Source organism: Medicago sativa, chromosome 3, assembly GCF_051527215.1.
Source record: "Medicago sativa cultivar Bolivia chromosome 3, Bolivia_mono, whole genome shotgun sequence".
NCBI lineage: Eukaryota > Viridiplantae > Streptophyta > Magnoliopsida > Fabales > Fabaceae > Medicago > Medicago sativa.
Genome location: NC_140751.1, coordinates 58,910,147 through 58,929,858, shown reverse-complemented (window position 1 = coordinate 58,929,858; position 19,712 = coordinate 58,910,147). Strand labels below are relative to the sequence as shown.

The 19,712-nt window shown below is 34.8% G+C and overlaps 1 pseudogene across 1 annotated transcript in view; it reads right to left on the bottom strand.

Moving 5' to 3' along the window:
• Window positions 1-10,749: 10,749 nt before the first annotated feature.
• Window positions 10,750-19,712, bottom strand: part of LOC146938645 (uncharacterized) — a 44,504-nt pseudogene continuing 35,541 nt past the window's right edge. Inside the window, exons 4-9 of the transcript XR_015029995.1 lie at window positions 14,098-14,228; window positions 14,022-14,064; window positions 13,178-13,306; window positions 12,756-12,944; window positions 11,865-12,214; window positions 10,750-11,486 (exon numbers count right to left, since the gene is read on the bottom strand). The product of XR_015029995.1 is annotated as an uncharacterized LOC146938645 (transcript). The remainder of the gene's footprint in view (window positions 11,487-11,864; window positions 12,215-12,755; window positions 12,945-13,177; window positions 13,307-14,021; window positions 14,065-14,097; window positions 14,229-19,712) is intronic.

The window sequence follows — 19,712 nt, the reverse complement described above, 5'->3', positions numbered from 1 at the left end:
AATAAGGATCTACATGCATTCATTAAAAAATCATTTTGTATAATTGAATTTAACCTTGACCACATGATCAACAACTTGAAGATTGTTTGTCACGTTATTTGAAACATGTTGCATCATGTATTTTCATTAAAAACATATGAGGGAGTGACCTGAAGTTGAAAATTTTCAAATGGAGAGACCAGTTACTTGAACATATAAAAATAGAAGGACTAATGTTGTAATTACACCTTAAATATAATCTTTCCGTCCCTATTTATAAAATAACTTTTTACTTTTTCTTTTCTCTTAGCACCTATTTTTTGCACATGATAGAATAATGAGTTGAATAACGATATGATATGACACGATAGTTACTGATGTAAGACTTTTGTACATCCTATTTCTATCAACATGTAACTATTTAGTATCGCCTCCATAGGGAATAGTGCATATCATAAACCTTTCAATATCAAATATCATCTTAAGTTTATGGTTTAATTGTTTGTTTGTTTAAAAACTAATCTAACTAATTTACATTAAATTAAATTAAATAGAGGCGAGATAGGGCATATATCGATTAGGGTTAGAGTTCGTCGACCAAGCGTTACATATGTATTTTTATGACTACATAAACGGATTCTAGCTTTTAATTGATATTATCACAATCACTCAACAACATCATTCATGTCTAAATAATGTCGTGATTTCAATTGTATCGTTTAACCGACGATTTCTCAATCTATTAAACGATCCAATAATGTTAAGTTCTTGATATTCAAAGTGATTATCAAAACCTTAACCCTATGCCCAGAATACAAGCATTAATAGATGATTATTCTAACCCTAGATTCAAAAAGTATCTTTCAATATCATTTGAAATCATACATAAACATAAAACACAAGAATAATATCAATATCAAGTAAAAATTGCTAGAACCATGTATTTAAAGATAAAAAAGAGTACATATTGCTTGATCAAGTACCTCTAATCCCAAAAGGGTAGATTTAGCTACATATTTTCATAGTAGCCTTGCAACAGATGGAAGAAAAGATGAAGATTCAAGACAAGATTCTTGATTTCTCTACAAATCTTGTGAAAATCCACTTCAATCACTCTTACTCTCTCTCTCTCTCTCTCTCTCTCTCTCTCTCTCTCTCTCTCTCTCTTAAAATATCATAATATCTTCACAAAATGAGAGAAAAAGCTATTTATAGGAGTGTAAAAAGTGACAACTCGCTTAGCGAGTTGCAGCTCGCTAAAGCGAGTTTTCTTGCTGCACCACAGGATTGCTACCACGAAGCCTTCTCCTAAGCCGCGTTAACTCGCTTTGGCGAGTTGGCCTTCAAAATTCAGGGCTTTTTGGAGTTTTCTCGCTTTTTGCTCACTTTGGACTCGCTGTGGCATGCTTGCTTGCTTTTGGCTCGCCCTTGGCATGTTGAAGGCGTGAAGAACTAGGACTTTCTGCCATTTTCTCGCTTTGGCATGTTGAGCTCGCTGTGGCGCGTTGCTCCTTTGCATTTTTGATGATTTCTTTAGTGGTTGTGGCAGTTAGGCCACGGTGGTGATTACTTAGTCCGCGATGCTTATCTCTTTCTCACTAGTTCACAATCGCAACATGCTTCCGCGGATTCAAACTTGATTTGGCATAAAGATTTTCCTTTAAAGGTATCAATTTTTGTGTGGTGTCTTCTTCGTATCAGATTGCCTACCAAAGATAATCTGGTTAGGCCTGATGTTATTACTCATGAGGAATATCTTTGTGTGAGTGGGTGTTGTGAAGTGGAAACAGCAAATCATTTGTTCCTAAATTGTAATATTTTTTGTTTTCTTTGGTATCTGGTTCGTGCTTGGTTGGGTTTCTCATCGGTTAACCCTCGTGTTATTTCGGATCGTCTTGTTCAGTATGCTCATTTGACAGGTAGCTCTAAAGTGTGGCGCTCTTTTATGCACTTAATTTTGTTTACTTGTGTTTGAGTCATTTGGAATAAAAGAAATGACATAATCTTTAATAATAAGGAAAAATTTATGTCTCAGCTGCTTGACAAGGTTAAGCATATTTCTTTTTGGTGGTTGAAGACAAAAGGTTGCAAACTTATCTGTAGATTATTACGGTTGGTGGAAGATCCCTTTTGATTGTTTGGGTGTTTGTTAATTTTGTTTTTCGTGTGGTTAATTATTATAATGAACTTTAGAGTTTCTTTTTGGCACATCTTGTGCCGAGGAGAATGCTTTTTTGGTGTTACTTTAATTTCACGTTGCGTTGTTAAAAAAAAGTAGTGAATGTCATTTAGTGAGAGATAAATACAAAAAAATTGCTAGTATGTCTTACCATTCAACGAGTCCCACCACTATTAATTATTTATATTTTTTCAGAGTTATTAGATGGGTTCTACTATTAGGTGGATCTCAACTCTTTTCTTCAAACTTTATTGTATATTTATCTCTTCGAATGAAAGATATGAAAAGAGCATTGAATAGGAAGATCTTGACTCCACATTCTCATGCCTAATTATAGCTATTCAAATATTTCACATGTGTGAAAGAAAGAAAGAAAAAAAATATTGCACATGTTGAATAGAGTGGGCTTATAGCTTATAAACATGTTAAGGTCTTATTACTTTGTCAAAATGATTTTTGGTTTTGTTTTATATTTGTGCTAATTTTAACTTTCTCCAAAAATGCAAGACAATTGTTCATTTTAAGAATCTATTTTCTCATATTTGTTAACAAATAAAAAAATAAGTTTTGAAATATTAGAAACATAAAAATAGTTTCACAAGTAAAAAGACACTTGGTTTCTCTTATTTTCGTCGAAGTAAAATTTCTTAATTTCGAGACCTCTCCAAGTCCAACTGGTTTAAACTCTTTATTAGACTCAAGTATTTTAACTTCTGTTTCAAATATCTCTTATTTGTGTGTGCTCCCTTTCTTTTTTTTGGTTTGGGTATTTATTGAGAACCAATGGAGTGAAACAACAAAATGAGATAATTGATGTTCTTTAGTGTTGAACTTACACATTCTAAAAAGAGTACTTATATGCAGACAACTAACAACCCATTTAACACTAAATCGTCCCACATGACGCAACATGGTATATGAGTAGTAATAATAAGAGATAGAAAGTTTACATCCAATCAATTAAAGAACTCAAATTTTTTATCACTTCTAAACACTTTAACTTGTATTCATATCAATGCGAGTAGGGGTGGACAGAAAAGTGTTGTCCGACCCAAACCGCCGGGTCCAAAAGGCCCGTTGGCGCATGGATCGGTTGACACGGGTGGAACAAGTTGGGCGGGTGTGCAGATTCGGTTATGGATGGATGGAAATGGTCGGTCTCGGGTGGGAGATCCAAGCCCATCGAAAACCACCACCCGATCGAATATCGCACACACACACACACACACACACACACACACACACACACACACACATATATATATATATATTAAGAGTATTATTTTTCCCACCCTATACCTTTCCTTGCGCGCCCTATTTTTTTCCAAAATTACCCTCGGGACATTCCGGATTGTATAATCCGGACACATCCGGACTATATACTCCGGGTTGCACCAGTGCACAGAACTGAAACAGATTTGCATGTTATTGTGGTTTTTATCATTTTTTTTCAATAAATCATTATATATGTTTGTATAAAAGACAATTAACTTGAATATTATATCAAAAAATGATTATATATATATATATATATATATATATATATATATATATATCATTATACCGAAAAAGAGTTGAATTTATATCATTACACATTTCACCTAATGATATACATTTCAACTAAACTAATGATATATATATCTAAGGGTTAATTATGTTTCTAGTCCCTATAAAATAGCGACCTTGTAAGTTTAGTCCTTACTTAATTTTAATAGCATTTTTAATCCCTAATTTTGTTTTTTTGCCCTGAGTATTAGTCCCTACTCAATTCAAATTTGTTTAATTTATGCTTAAACTCTTAAATTTTTGAACAATTTTTTGCAGACATGTTTAAAACATTACTAAAAGTTCCTCCGCAAAAAATTATCGCAAAATTTGATTTCTACATCCAGATTTTATTATTTTTTATCTTTAACTTTTGTCGTTTTAAAAAATTCATATTTAATTCATTTCATGTCTGAAAATTCTAAATTTTAGTAAACGAACCTTTCATAGTGTTCTAATCTTGTCTCAAAAAAATCGTTCAAAAATTTAAGAGTTTAAGGATAATTAATCAAACTTTGTTTTAGCAGGGACTAAAATTATAAGTAATTTTTTTTTATAGGGACTAAAAATGCTATTAAAATTAAGTAAGGACTAAACTTACAAGGTCGCTATTTTATAGGGACTAGAAACATAATTAACCCTATATCTAATCTATGGCGCCAAAAGATCAATGGGACTATCATCCACCTTAACCTTCACACCAGGAACATGACCAGCACCAACCCTCTCATCGAGATCAAGATTTTCAATAATGTACAATTCTTCATCATCTTCTATCACCGCTACACCCGCCGCCCGACTTAGCTCATTATAATCTGCCATCCGGCTGGCATATCTATCAGGCCATGCGCCTGCATCCTCTCGATGGTATCGTCTCCATAGAGCGGAAGTGGGAGGAATCGAACAACCATCCTTCAATTTCAATGCCATAAAATGGTTGTCATTAACATATGCCAGACATATCAACTGATCGATACTTGGCGGCGGCGGTGGACCACATAGAGGGAAAAAGGTTTCTGATTTCCCAATGGACAACACAACAACCGTCTGGTTGAATTTTTGTGCGATGAGGAAACCCATATCCGGCATTGTCATCCATTTATCCGGTGGTGCATTGCCAATACTGGCGTATGATAGAGCGTCTAAGACCTCTTTATACCGCCTATCATCATTAATCATCCTCCGATAGCGGCCATTTTCTACACCGATAAGCTCTTTGTAAAGGTTGTACCGGACTAATGTGTGATCATCAACAGTCAAGTTACGTAGGACCGCAACTGCTCGGAACCCACAATGGCCATCACCGGGTACATCCGTAACCTTTTCAATAAATCCATGCATCCAAATTGGGATTTGGTCTTTGTATGGTATGTGGAGTTCAACGGGTGTTGGCTTCAATTGCAGATTTTTTGGAATTGGCTTAGGAGGAGTATGAGACATGTTGCTTTTTCGTGCACTCTTTCTACTCGTCCCTGTTGACCGTGTCTGTGAACCCTGTGTTTCTTGCTCCTGGGAGTCAACAATCTCCCATAGGGAAGGGGACCGCCTTGTCGATCGAATGCTTTGCTTATCTTTCTTTGGAGCTCATTTGGTGGTGACCTTATTTGGCGGTGGACGCATAGAGGTGGTTTTCGGTAAAACAAATTGTCGGAATTGTTCTTTCAAATGCACCTTCATGTTGTAATCGGCGTCCTTGAACCGAGCCTACAATGTGTAAAAAACTGTCATTTTTGTTGTCGATGGAAAACAGTCAGAAATATGCATTCTGTTACCACTACTAATACAATCAGGATTTTATATTCCGAAATACATAAGGTAATCCGGATTATAAAATCTGGAACTTCCCGATATACCCTTTGCATGAGCCTTAAATGCACTTGCATGGGGCGTAAATGCTACCACTCCGGATTATATAATCAGGAACCCATCAATTATGTCCGAATTATATAATCCGGATTGCACCAGTACAGAATACAGAACAACAATCCTGGGCAGAACATAAATCATGGGCAGAACATAAAAAATACCTGGAGAATATCCCATTCTGGCAATAGAGAGATGTCTTCATTTTGAAGCTTCGGGTCAACCTCGTACTCGAACCTCAACCTCTTCCAGTGGGTGTGAATTTCTTCCAAACGGATGGCGATGCTGTTCTTGATCTTCAAAGCTATCATACACGCACACGGTAATACATAAGTGATCAAACTCAAACAACCACATCTTGATTTATCTGTACCAATTTCAAGTGCTTTATTGTACTCTACTACGAGATGATGCAAAGCTTCCCTTGAAATGTTCCGGATCAACCTAAACCACAAAACCTTGTCTTTGAACCGATGTTCAAGCATGATAATTCTCGTCTGAAACGAAGCATGTATTGCGGTATGTTGCAACTCTAGCATGGCATGAACGGATTTCCAGTTTGTACTCAAATCACCCATACTACTACTCAGATACTTTTTCAACCGAGCGTGTGCAGATTCAGCTCTGTTTGTTGTAGTGTCCGGATTTTGTTTTCCAAATTGTATTTCACCCTGACCAAACCCCAAGTTTCGCAAGTCCCATGAAGCAGGGTGATTTCCTAATCCTTTCGGATTATATGATCCGAATATTGTCCGGATTATATAGTCCGGATAAAGGGTATTTTGGTCAAAATCACAGGGCGCGCGAGAAGGAAATAAGGTGGGAAAAGTAAATCTCATATATTAATACCAATCAATCCCAGTCCAAATACACTCTTGTAAGCCCAACTTTTTGTATTAAGGCCCAATAACAAACTCAACCCAATCTGACAGTGATGCATATCAAACCTTAACCATTTGCATTTCATTCTCTTCCTCACGAACCAACTCAAAGCGCTGCTGCTTCTCACTTCAGAGTTCAGTCTCTTGATGCTTTCAGCCTTTAACCTTCATTCTTCACACTTCAACACTTACATTCCTTGCTTTCTCTTCTCTCTCTCCCATCTCCTTTAATCCTATTCTCCTCCCTTTGAATTTATGAATTTCTTCTCTCTTATTTAATCAGTGGAACTTATGGATTTTCTGTGCATGAAGTTAAAATTTGGTTGACTTGAATTGAGATTTTGTTCCTTCATACCCGTTGCAACCCACCCGTCCAAACCGTGTTTCGCCCAACCCAACACCCGACGTGACCGTGAGCTCAAACGGGCGGAATTGGAGTCTTTGTTACCACCCGCGGTTGGCCTTCGGATTGAGGTTTTCATGCCGAAATCCGACCGACCCCGATTGTTGTCCTCCCCTAAATGCGAGACTTTTAATTTCCCAATTGAACTTCAATTCACCTTAGTTATAAATTATTGGGTTAAATATTTTTGTAGTCCCTATAAATATTTTAACTGTTCTTTTTAATTTTTTCTTAAACTTTTAGTCCCTCAAAAAAATTTCATCATCACTTTTGGTCTCTACTTTTAACTCAACTTAAGTGTATCATTTTAAATTTTCAACCTTTTTATCCGGTGATGTTTATAATATTTATAAGAATATCTCCCAAAAACTTTAATTTTTTTAACAAAACATGAACAAATATGAATTTGTATTTTTTTTTCTTTCGAAGAAGCTAAATTAGTCCACTCAAATTAGCATCGGCGAAGAAGCTATTTTTTTTTCTTTCGAAGAAGCTAAATTAGGCCACTCAAATTAGCATCGGAGAGAGAGCTATTTTTTTTTCTTTCGAAGAAGCTAAGAAGCTAAATTAGCCCACTCAAATTAGCATCGGAGAGAATCGAACCTGAGACCTCTAGGAGGAGCACACTCCCAGGTCCCAAGCCAATACCACCAGGCTAACCCAAGTGGGTTTACATGAGTTTATATGTTTTTGACATTTAAAATTCATATTTAATTAATGTTTTGTTAAAAAAAATTGGAAATATAATATTTTAAACATTCTTGCAAAAAACCATTCAAAAATCTATAGGATACACATGACCTGACTTAAAAGCAGGGACCAAAAGTGTAGATGGAAAATTTTTAAAGTATTAAAAGTCAAAGAATTTTTTTAGGAGAAGTAAAACAGAAAGTTCAGATATTTATAGAAAAACATATCAACCCTAAATTATGTTCTATCATAGTATTTATCTTGATTGTAGAAAATATGTAAAATAAATATAAGTATGTTGGGAAAGAAATAATTAATCCATTTGAAAATTCATAGAATGTCTTATAAATATAGACGAACAAATTTCTCAAACTGATTTTATATTATGCACAGAGGTCAGTTTTAATATGTAAAAACAGTTCTCCACTCGAGTTTGGGCTAAAAATATCCAACATGAGCAAATTAAACTCACAATTATTAAATTTTAGCTCCCCTCAGGGAAATTTTAAAATACAGATTTTCAATATTTTAAAGTAAAATTACACTGAAGGTCCTTTATCTTATTTATTTGTAACACATTAGTCCTTTATTTTTTATTTTTGTCTCATTTAGGCCCTTTATCTATAAAAATGTGTACAAGTTAGTCCTTTTGTTCATTTTTCTATTAAAATATACGTGGAAATATTAATTTTATTAATAACTTTATTTAATAAAATATTTTTTAATAAAAATAAATAAATTCATAAACCATATGAACATCTTCATCCTCATCTTCATCATCTTCATCTTCTTCCTTATATCAAAAAATTGTCCATTCAAATACACATTCAAATTCCTTAAATATTTAAACTACTCCCTCCGTCTCACAATTATTGTCTATTTAGCATTTTTTCTTTTTCCCAAAATAATTGTCACTTTATAATACCAATGCAGTATTTATTATTATTTTTTCCACTATTATACCCTTATTTATTGAATTTCATCCAACTTAACTACTCCACTAACTACAATTAATGAGAACATTTTAGTAAATGCTTCTAATTTTACCATTGAAATCAACACAATTAATCATTTCCTTAATAATCGTGCACAAACCTTAAACGACTAATATTGTGAGACGGAGGGAGTAGTAAAAAAAGAATAAATAATAATGAAAGGACTCAGATAAATAAAAGAGTAATAATAAAGTTTCTTTCTGGGTTTCTTTCTTTAAATCCAAAATCTTAATTTATGGGTTTGGTAAACTTAACGTTTATGAAATTTGCAGATTTTGAATTTTGTGTTTAGAAGATGGAAGTGAAAATGTTTAAGGAATTTAAATGTGTATTTGAATGGACAATTTTTTTATTTAAGGAAGAAGAAGAGGATGAAGATGTTCATATGGTTTATGAATTTTTTTTTTTTTTATTAAAAAATATTTTATAAAATAAAGTTATTAATAAAATTAATATTTTCATGTTTTTTTAATAGAAAAATGAACAAAGGGATTAACTTGTGCACATTTTAATAGATAAATAAAGGCTTAAATATGAAAAAGGTCCTTGTAAGTTGGCGCATTTTTGGTTTTCGTCCCTGTAAGTTTTTTTTTTTGCGAAACAACCCCTGTAATTACCAAACGTTTTGGATCTAGTCCCTGCCGTTCAATTTCGTGAAAAAAACGATGACCTGGCTAACGGAGCAATACGTGGCACTTCGTGAGTTGGCATTAGTTGATGACTGGGGTTAGTATAGGGACTAAAACCAAAAACGCAATTTACCATAGGGACTAAAACCAAAAACACAATTTCAATTTTTGAATTTTAAAAACTTAAAATCCCTTCTTCCTCCTCTCTCTCTCTCTCTCTCTCTCTCTCTCTCTCTCTCTCTCTCTCTCTCTCTCTCTCTCTCTCTCTAGTCTTTCTTCCTTCTTCCTCTCGCTCACTCTCTGTCTCTCTTCTTTCCTTCAACAATGTCTAAAAACACCTGAACATAAATCCAATCCAAACCAATCCTAATCCATCATCGTTCCCAATTCCAGGAATTAAAACCAAGAAAAAAAATATGCATATTCTTAATCCAATATACGATGAAGAAAAGCCCAAAAAAATAGAAGAGAAAAGGAACACCACATGGTAAAGATGTAGGCGATGATGATGAGGTGAAAAAGGGAATTGATGTAGGTTCTTCATCTTCTTAAAACCCAAAAAGAAATTGTGTTTTTATTCAAATCAAACCTAAATCTAAAAATTAAAACAAACTGAGAAGAATTTAAGAAATTGAATGAACCCTTTGGGTTTCACATTCAAACGTTGTTCTGAGCGGTGGTTTTGGTCTGGATCTTGCTCTCTGGTATTTTGTTTTTGCAGGTTTTAGCTGGATTCATCTTCCTATCAGGTTCTGAAGTTCGTGCTTCATGATGCCTTGGAAGATTCTCGCGCTGCCCGCAGCGGCAGTGACGGAACCGGTCACGATGGCGCGAGCTGTGCCGAATACTGGTGATGTCCACCTCAATCAACTTCCACCACGCTCCATCAAGGGGGACAATGTTTGTATCCGAATTTCGCAGCAGGAGTGTGAGTTAGGGATTGAACCATTTGTCCAAATATGGTCGGAAAAGCCCCTACCCGCGGTGGAGGAAGAAAAGGGTCGACAAAAAAGTGGTTCCTTTCGTGAAATTAGTTGGACCAATGGAAAGCCCTCGTCGAGAGGATAAGGAAAATGGTCTTACTTTTTCCGATCAGTGCACTTGGTGGACAGAACGACGCCGAGAATGGGTCAGCGGCGGTGGTGATTTTAAGAGAGAAGAAGGACGCCTGAGAAGAAGAAGGAGCTTTTTTGAGATTACCGTCTTTTTTTGGATTTAGTCCCTCTCGTAATTTTCGTTTTTGGATTTGGTCCCTCTCATAATTTTCGTTTTTGGATTTGGTCCCTGAAACTTGGTGACTGGCCACATGGATGGACACATCAACCAATTTCGCCACGTCACAGGTCGCCATATCAGCCTCCGTTAGCCACATGTGCGTTTTTTTAACGGATGGTGACGGCAGGGACGAATTTCAAAAAGTTATGAAAATACAAGGGTTGTTTCGCAACAAAAAAACTTACAGGGACTAAAACCAAAAACACGCGAACTTACAGGTACGTTTTTCTTATTTAAGCCATAAATAAACTAAATGGGACCAAAAAAAAATAAAGGATCAATATGTTACAAATAAATAAGATAAATGACCTTTAATGTAATTTTGCCAATGTATTATTACAAACATTATACATAGAATTATACTGCTTCAAACATAGGTAGTACTGTTATTATTGGGATAAGCCAATCACATTTTCAATTCACCGTAAACCTTTATAATTCCTTCCGCCCCTTATCACTTGTCTTTGGCACTTTGGCTACAATACCTCTAAGAAGATCAATGTAAAGTGGAAGTTGTGCTACTGCATACCAAGTCACAGGGAAGCAAGTGACTATATAAATGAGGAACACAACGTGCTTGTATTTTTGGTCAATCAGAAAGAAATGACCAGAGCAGAAACCAGTGAACATGGCAACAATGGACAAGAAAAGAGAACTTAATCCCAAAAGTAGTTTCTTTGGCAAATCAATTTTGTAATTTTGTGCTTGTTTTCGAGAAGTGACTATAGAAAGGAACATTATGAGTGCAGTGACAGAGAAACAAAGACCAATTACGGATGACAAAGCAAATGCTTCAAATCCAGGCTTTCCTTTCAATGTTGGTTCACCTGTTTCACCGTCGTTGCCACCCGGCACAGTGCTTGATGATGCGAAGGAAACACCAACAAGTTGTGCTGCTACTACAGAGCATGATTCAGAAGTTTCCTTGAGCCACGCACTAGCATCATTTATCAGTGATTTATTTGATTTCTCTAATAATTCTTCTGCTCTTTCTTCGTTTTTGTTGTTTCTAACTGTGAAATGCGCTGGTACCAGTTCTTTAATGTACTGCTCCATGGTGCGAAAGTAGTAAGAAGGGTAAAATTATATTAAATTAACAAGAGAGATTATATCAGTGACAAAAATTTATCGATTTTAGTGTTCATAGTTCGAATTGGTCACCCAACCCAAACCAAAAACAATTGTTTGTTATGGTCAATGGTTTTGGTCAAATTCGACTCAACCTAACTTACTAACTCATTCACACAATCAAAATATCAGTGGTCAATCAATCAATATTAGAGGGTCTAGATTCAAGCTCGGTACTTTGAAATCTGCCTTATTTTAGAATGTTTGATCTTGATGGAACGATCTCTGATGTCAAGACTGTGTGAACACATGATCCCTTGATTGCTGTGAATCCGAATGAAAAAATAAAATAAATACCTCAAACCATTTGATATGCCACATCATTTCAAGGGCAGCACCAGATATGTAACAATCTCGGTCACTTTTGGTAGCTGCTAAATGTAACACAGTGTTCTCTTCCTTATCCACTCCTTGGATTAGAGTATCAAATATTGCCATTTTATTGCCCTTTTCAAAACGTTTCCTTAATGCCTCAACGACATTGGTTCTCCTGTTCTCAACTGCTACAAGCAATACATTTTTATTTTCCATGTTAACTTCGTATATGGAACTTGGTATTTTTGTTATAAGCTTCTCCACTATTTCAACTATGCCATTTCTTGCTGCAGTTAAAATTGCTGTCTCACTTTCCAAAATTGCTTTCTTACGTTTTTGCAGTCAAAATCGCTGTCTGACTTTCCACTGTTGAATAAATTTGTGCTTCATTGTTATCATCTCCTGCAAGTTTCATTTATGTTATTTTCAATAATATTTTGTAATATTGATTTATTTTTTTGTCTTATCCTTCTGATTTTCGAGGGAAGGAAGTCGTGGTAACACGGAGATCAATCTGGAGATAATTAGTCTAGTCAATGATTGTTTTAGTCATGATCAAAAATTGAGTTCTACTAATTGAAGTGTCTTTAATTAAAAGGTCATTAATCGCTTGAGTTCTCCAAAAACGGTTGTAAAACAATCATTGGTTTCATTTTATTAATTTATAATACTTCTCCCTTCCTTGATTTAAAATAAAAATAAAAATACAATGATATATTTTGTGTGAAATCAAATAAGTTTTAATGATTATATTACCCATATATAACCCATTATGATCAAATCGAAATGGCTCTCTCCGGTCTTAAATATAAGTGAAATTGGTCAAAGAAAGTTGATATATTTACAACGAGACCACTAAAATGAATCAAATACCTTGATTTGGGTTGTAAGCAGACAAGAAATCTGTTCCACTCATATCTCCTATTGGTTTGGTGCCGGTTCCCAAGTACGTTTCATAAGGATTAGACATAAATCCTTCAAAAAAATGATTCACCATAAATATGTTCAAGAGTTGACCACTCCATATGTGTTTTTGCTTCATCTCATTAATTTCTTCAACCCCTTTAAGCAAATTTTGAACACATCCATCCATAAAACAATAACAATCAAAGACATGACCCCAAATAAAAAATGTCTGGACAAACGCAATCAAATGAAAAATATTAAAATTACAAGAGAAATCTCTTTTCTTTTTTTTTTCATTTTTGTACGTGCGCTCAAATATTTTTTATCTGAGGTTGTGTTCATGTAAGATTTTCTTTAGATAACGAGATCAACTAGGATTAGACACTTACCAACTCCTGAAAGGCCAAGGATACAGATGTATGCAAACTTCAAAAACCAAAGACATGTGGCATAGTTTTCTGGAAGAAGCTTGCGTTCAGATGGCAACCATGTGTGTTTCTCTTCCATTTTTTTAGATCCTGCAAAAACATAGCTTAATTTTTGTGCATTCTTAATATAAAAATATTTTTACACATTCTATACTGCCTTTTTTATTCTCAAAATGAGAGCCTCGTTCTATCCAGTGGCGGAGCCAGGATTATTATAAAGTCTGGGCAAAAAAAATTGCAACACATTTATAGGGGTTTAGATAAGAAATTGCAAGCAAATAATCAAAAATCTAAAGAAATTGTCCAATTTATATCGGTTTATATAAGAAATTCGTAGGAATTTACATAAGAAATTACAAAAACAAATTGGGCCGGAGCACGAGCAACTGCCCAGGCTGGCCGGGCCTTAGAACCACCCATGGTTCTATCCATGTCTCTCCTTAGAGAAAATTTATACTATGGTGCATTCTTGTGAAGGAAATCGGAGTCTGAGTTCAAATGGTTTCAATATCTATTTAATTTAGTCTATTTTGGATTTTTCGAAATCAAAAGTAGGTCATATGTTCAATGAACTTTTTTACATTGCTATATTGTTTCAAATTGCATCGGCCTCTGCAACGGCATTGCACCGCATTTGTGGTGTGATCTTCAATCACTACTGCATCGTGGCCGCATTTGACCATTTTAATCATTGTAATAGCCTTATCTATTACTTGAAATCTTCTAAGAAAATAAAATAAAATCGAAGACCCCGAATAGAAAAAAATCACAACGTACTTATGTAAGAAAGATTTAATGCACGTACCATTTGCAGCATTAGAAGTAGTTTGTTCCATCCGCAACATTTGCTTAGCAAAACATATAAGTGGATGAGCATAAACTCGACATTTATGAAAAAATAGATAACATGTGTCATAGTTCTTTGGACATTATTTTTGTGGGTTTAACACATATTGCTTCAGCTCATAATATTCGATCGCTTCATCAACTTTTAGGGTTCCCGCAGGTATACCTTTTGATAGTGTGTCATAAAATTAGAGCAATACATTTAAAATTGTCATGCATAAATATATTTCTAAAGAACAAAAAGGTGTAATATTGCATATGAGCGTGCATCTCATGTCATCTTTAGAAGTGAGATAAAAATAAATAAAAAAACTGGTGGGGCTCAAGTCAACATGTCTTTTTTTGAGGGGGAAAAAAAGGCTTGTTGACCTGAGCCCACCAATTTTCTTAAAAGGAAAACGGATAGGCTTTGTATACTTAGGAATTGCTGGAAACACACATTTTATATTATGACAAAGATAAGGAATTAATATTTCCGCTCTTCATGCAATACCAGTTTTATATTTAACTACTCCCTCCATTCTTTTTTAAGAGTCATCTTGAAATAGCAACACCAAATTATGAAAGTGGATTTCTGCACATTTTAATATACCCTCATTTACTCCACCAATAAATTCCTATTTTTTTGCACAAAATTTCTTTTTCCAATAAATTTAACATGTTATCTTTCTCTCATAACAAACAATTGTTAGTTACTCTCTCTTCCTCGAACAATTTTTTTTTCCTCACACTTTATCTCTCTCCCATAACAAACAATTATCAATAATTTAAATATTACTCCTTATGGCCATTATTATAAAAAACAATTGACTTTTTTTGTTCATTGTGTAAGTGATGTATCTAGTCTATATTTTCAATAAGATACATTAATTATTCTATGAACCTAAAAAGTCAACTTTTTCTTATGAAAATGACCGGATGGAGTATAATCTAAATATTGTACACATATTTTTAAATAATTGCAAAGCAAAATAAAAATTCTTCCAACTTCACATTAATCAAAAGTTAAGAAAGTTTTAACTTTCTTTGAACTCCAATAAAAATTAAGGCTTCAACTATGGTTTCAACCAATACTAGTCTCACACTATGTGACATAGATTTGAATGTTGAAAATTACGAAAAAAAACAAACTTTGTTTAAAAAAACAAACTTTAGTTTTCCAAATACTTAGCGTTTTAAAAAGAAACAAACATTGTTTAAGAAAAAAACTTTAATTTTCTAAATACATAACATTAATTAGTTTTATTGAAAAAGATAAGAGTAATTGAGAAAATGTATAATTGACAATCGTACCCTTAGAATACTAAAACGACAGTTAAATAGAAACACTAATTTGAGAAACTGACATAATTGAATGTAATCATATGTGTCAGTGTCGGACACGATACGTATCTGACACCGGACACGCCTAATCCGAGGAATGTATGTGCTTCGTATAGAATAAATCTTTAGTCAAACAACACTTAAAAAGGAACGAAGAGAGTAATATGTATCGACAAATAAAATTAATGGAGAAATCTAATCACTCTTCTTTACCTAGATATTTTTGTAACTATTTAAAAAAATATATTATACTCAACACCACTTTAAAATATGATTCGTCATTTCAAAAAAAAAAATTATGATTCGTCATGATGGTAAAACTTTTTTATATGATTATTTAATGGATAGTCGTTAAACTCATAGTTGTATAACCTTAAATGGTTTATAAATTAGAGTGGAGATTAAAATGTATATGATGAATATAATGGTATCTTTAAACTTTGATTGAATATGTATTCATCATTCAATCATTACATGATATTGTAAGATAATGTGATGCTTGTTTTTCTCATTACTGATTGGAATGTATATATACAAGTATAGGTCAACTATATAATTATGTTACAACATAATCACAGAGAAATCGTTAATACTAATTATGGCAAATATTCTTATTCTATCATACCCCCACAGTCGAAGTGGGAGGTTCACAGACGCTTAAACTGGTCCGAAAATCATCAAAAAGAATATGAGGGACTCCTTTGGTGAAAATATCGGCAATATGATGTCTGGAGGGAACATGAAGTATGCGTGTCTTACCACGAGCTACTTTTTCCCGAACAAAATGAATGTTCATTTCAATATGTTTGGTGCGCTGATGCTGCACAGGATTACCAGAGAGATAGATGACACTAACATTGTCACAGTATACCAGGGTAGCATGAGGAATGGGAAAATGGAGCTCTAGAAGAAGGTTGCGGATCCAACAGGATTCAGAGACAACATTCGCAACGCCTCTATACTCAGCTTCAGCACTAGAACGAGAGGGAGTAGGCTACCTTTTGGAAGACCAAGAGATAAGATTGTCACCAATAAAAACATAGTACCTGGATGTGGAGCGCCTAGTGTCAGGACATCGACCCCAATCAACGTCAGTGTAAGAGATCATCTTAATAATAGGGGATGGTGATAAATGTAGACCAAGGTGAATGGTACCCTGTACATAACGGAGAATGCGCTAAGAGCAATCATGTGTTCTTTAATGGGTGCATGCATGTGAAGACAAATTTGTTGAACTGCATCAGAGATGTCGGGTCTAATGAACGTGAGGTATTGTAAGGCTCCTGCAAGACTGCTATATAAAGAAGGATCCTCATAAGGTGTGCCAGAGGAGGTGCTGAGTTTCTGCTTGGTATCGACAGGTGTGGCATACGGTTTGCAAGATGTCATGCCAGCATGCTCTATGATCTCAGAAGCATAGGTGCTTTGACTAAGAAAAAGGCCACCAGGATGACGAGATACATCAATACCCAAAAATTAACTCAGGGGGCCCAGGTCCTTCATCGCAAATTCAGATGCTAAGAGTGACATAATCGATTTACGAAGGGCATGAGTGGAGGAGATGAGTATGATGTCGTCCACATAAAGAAGAATGTAAGCCATGTCAGACTGTTGTCGATATATGAAGAGAGAGTGGTCTGATATGCTATGTTGGAAACCAATGGTGGATACATAGTCAGCAAAGCGTTGGTACCATGCTCTGTGCCCTTGCTTGAGACCATAAAGTGACTTCTTCAATCGACACACATAATTTGGATGATGGAAATCACGAAAACCCAATGGCTGATGCATGTAAACAGTTTCATTAAGATCACCATGTAAAAATGCATTCTGGACATCCAGTTAATGAATGGGTCAAGATTTGGAGAGAGCAATGGTGAGCATTATTCTGATAGTAGTAGGTTTAACCATCGGGCTGAAAGTCTCATCACAATCCACACCTGCAACCTGTGACCTACCATCACCTACAAGACGAGCCTTATATCACTCATATGAGCCATCAGAATTTTTCTTATGTCAAAAATTCCACATACATCAAATAAGATTAACATCACAAGGACGAGGAACTAAATCTCACGTCTTATTTCTAATAAGAGAATCAAATTCAGATTGCATTGTGGATTTCCAATTCGGATCGGATAAGGCTAGTTTGGGGTTTTTAGGTATGGGAGAGATGATGTGGTTGGAGTGAGAGATTGATAAGTTAGAAATCTTGTGGGGTTTTACAATGTCTTTCATGCTATGGGTAGTGATTGTTCGTGTAGGTAAAGGTGTAGTGGGAGAGAGAAAGGTGTAGTGGATGAGCTGGTCGGAGAGGCAATACATAGGGTCTGTTGGTTTATTGATGAGATTGGTTGATCAATTGTGGTTATTGGTGTTGGTTGGTTGTGTGTGATAGGTGGTAATATTTGATTCTGCCACTGATGTATAAGGTAAGGGTGTAGGTCATTATCTAGGAAGTGATAAGAGTTTGGCGAGGGGGAATGCATCTTCATGAAGGGAAATTGAGTTTCATCAAAGATAACATGCCTCGAAATTATTAATTTTATGTTTGACAAATCATAACACTTGTAACCTCTATGAGTCGAGGGATAACCCAAGAAGACACACAGAGTAGAGCGGGGTTGTAACTTATGAATGGTGGGTGATGGGAATAAGGGATAACATAGACAACCAAAAGCTCGTAGATGTGTGTAACTGGGATCACGGTGATATAAGAGTTGTGTAGGTGACTGATTTTGAAGTGTTTTGCATGGAAGAATGTTTAACAGGTAAGTTGTCATGTGAAGAGCATGATGCCAAAACGACGGGGGAACAGAAGAATGAGCTAGCATAGTGCATATCATATTATTAATGGTTCTTATTTAACGTTCCGCTTTCCCATTTTGTGAGGATGTGTGGGGACAAGAGAAGCGAAAAATAAGGCCATGATCAGTGCAATATTTTTGAAAAAGCTCATTATTATATTCACCGCCATTGTCAAATTGAAATGTTTTGACTTGTTTGATTTACTCAGTTATTCATGCTCTGATTATGTTCTTTGATGAGATTATAGGTTCTAATTTTTTTTATACTCTCTTATTGTTTGAGTTTTTCTCAAATCTTTTTGTCTTTATGTTTATTTTTTTGATAATGACAAAAGGGGGAGTATATGTGATAGTATTTAAAGGCTCTGAGCCCCATTAATGATATTTGAAAATTTCGAAAAACTTATAACTTTTTGTCTTACCTAAAGAGAGGTGTATCAAAAAGGGGGAGTATCAAATTTCAAATAAAATTAATTGAACCACTCTTCTCATCTATAACTTATTTCATTTTAAGCTCTGAGATTATTATTGCGCGAAAAATGAATTTAATTAACTTGGATAAAACTTAGGGGGAGCTTACAAACCTCACCTTAAAGACTATCAGACTCAGGGGGAGTTTGAGCTTACAAACCTCAGATTCTGAGCTTACAAACCTCAGAACCCCAAAGTCAACTTGTTAATTAGATTAACAACAATTGATCAATTTTAAATACTATTGTTTGTCATCATCAAAAAGGGGTAGATTGTTGGAACAAAATGTGTTTAACAATGAACCTTAAAGAGTTTTGATGGTAACAAGGTATTAAAAATTATAAATTGGACTAGCTAATATTTGTTCAAGTGTACAGGACCTTAATTAAAAAGTTACATCATTTATTGGTTCTGAATGAGCAAATGAAGAGCAAAAGGAATCAACAAAAATGAAGCTTAGTGCTTCTGAAGGCAACTCGCTCCTGAAGAGAAAAAGCGCTCCTGAAGTCAGTATAGTGCTGCTGAAGAATAGTGCTCCTGAAGAATAGTGCTCCTGAAGACAAAGTATCCAGAAGCCACATCATCAGAAGCTGCGTTATCAGAAGTTGTATCATCAGAAGCTGCATCATCAGAAGCTACGTTATCAGAAGCTGCCTCATCAGAAGTCATTTCACCAGAAGCTGAAGATCAACTGAATTTGCAAAAGATTCAAGGATTGAAGAATCATCACTGCAAAAGCTGTCTATTGGATTCGAAAACACAACAAAAGATTAGTGGATTTTTGCAACGGTCTACAGAAAGCACTTTCTAAGTGGGGTGAAAATGACTTTTTAAGTCGGTTCTACATCCCACTTATAGGTGGCCGACTTAATAACTATTTTGATTTTAAGTAGTCTATATTTCACTCCACTTAAAAAGTTATTAATTAAGTCAGTTCGGCTCACCCCACTTAAAAAAGGCTAAAAAGTATTAAAAAAAAATCCATTCACGCATTTACATTCAAATTCTTTTTTCTTTTAGTTTCTTAGCTAAAACATAATTTCATAAAT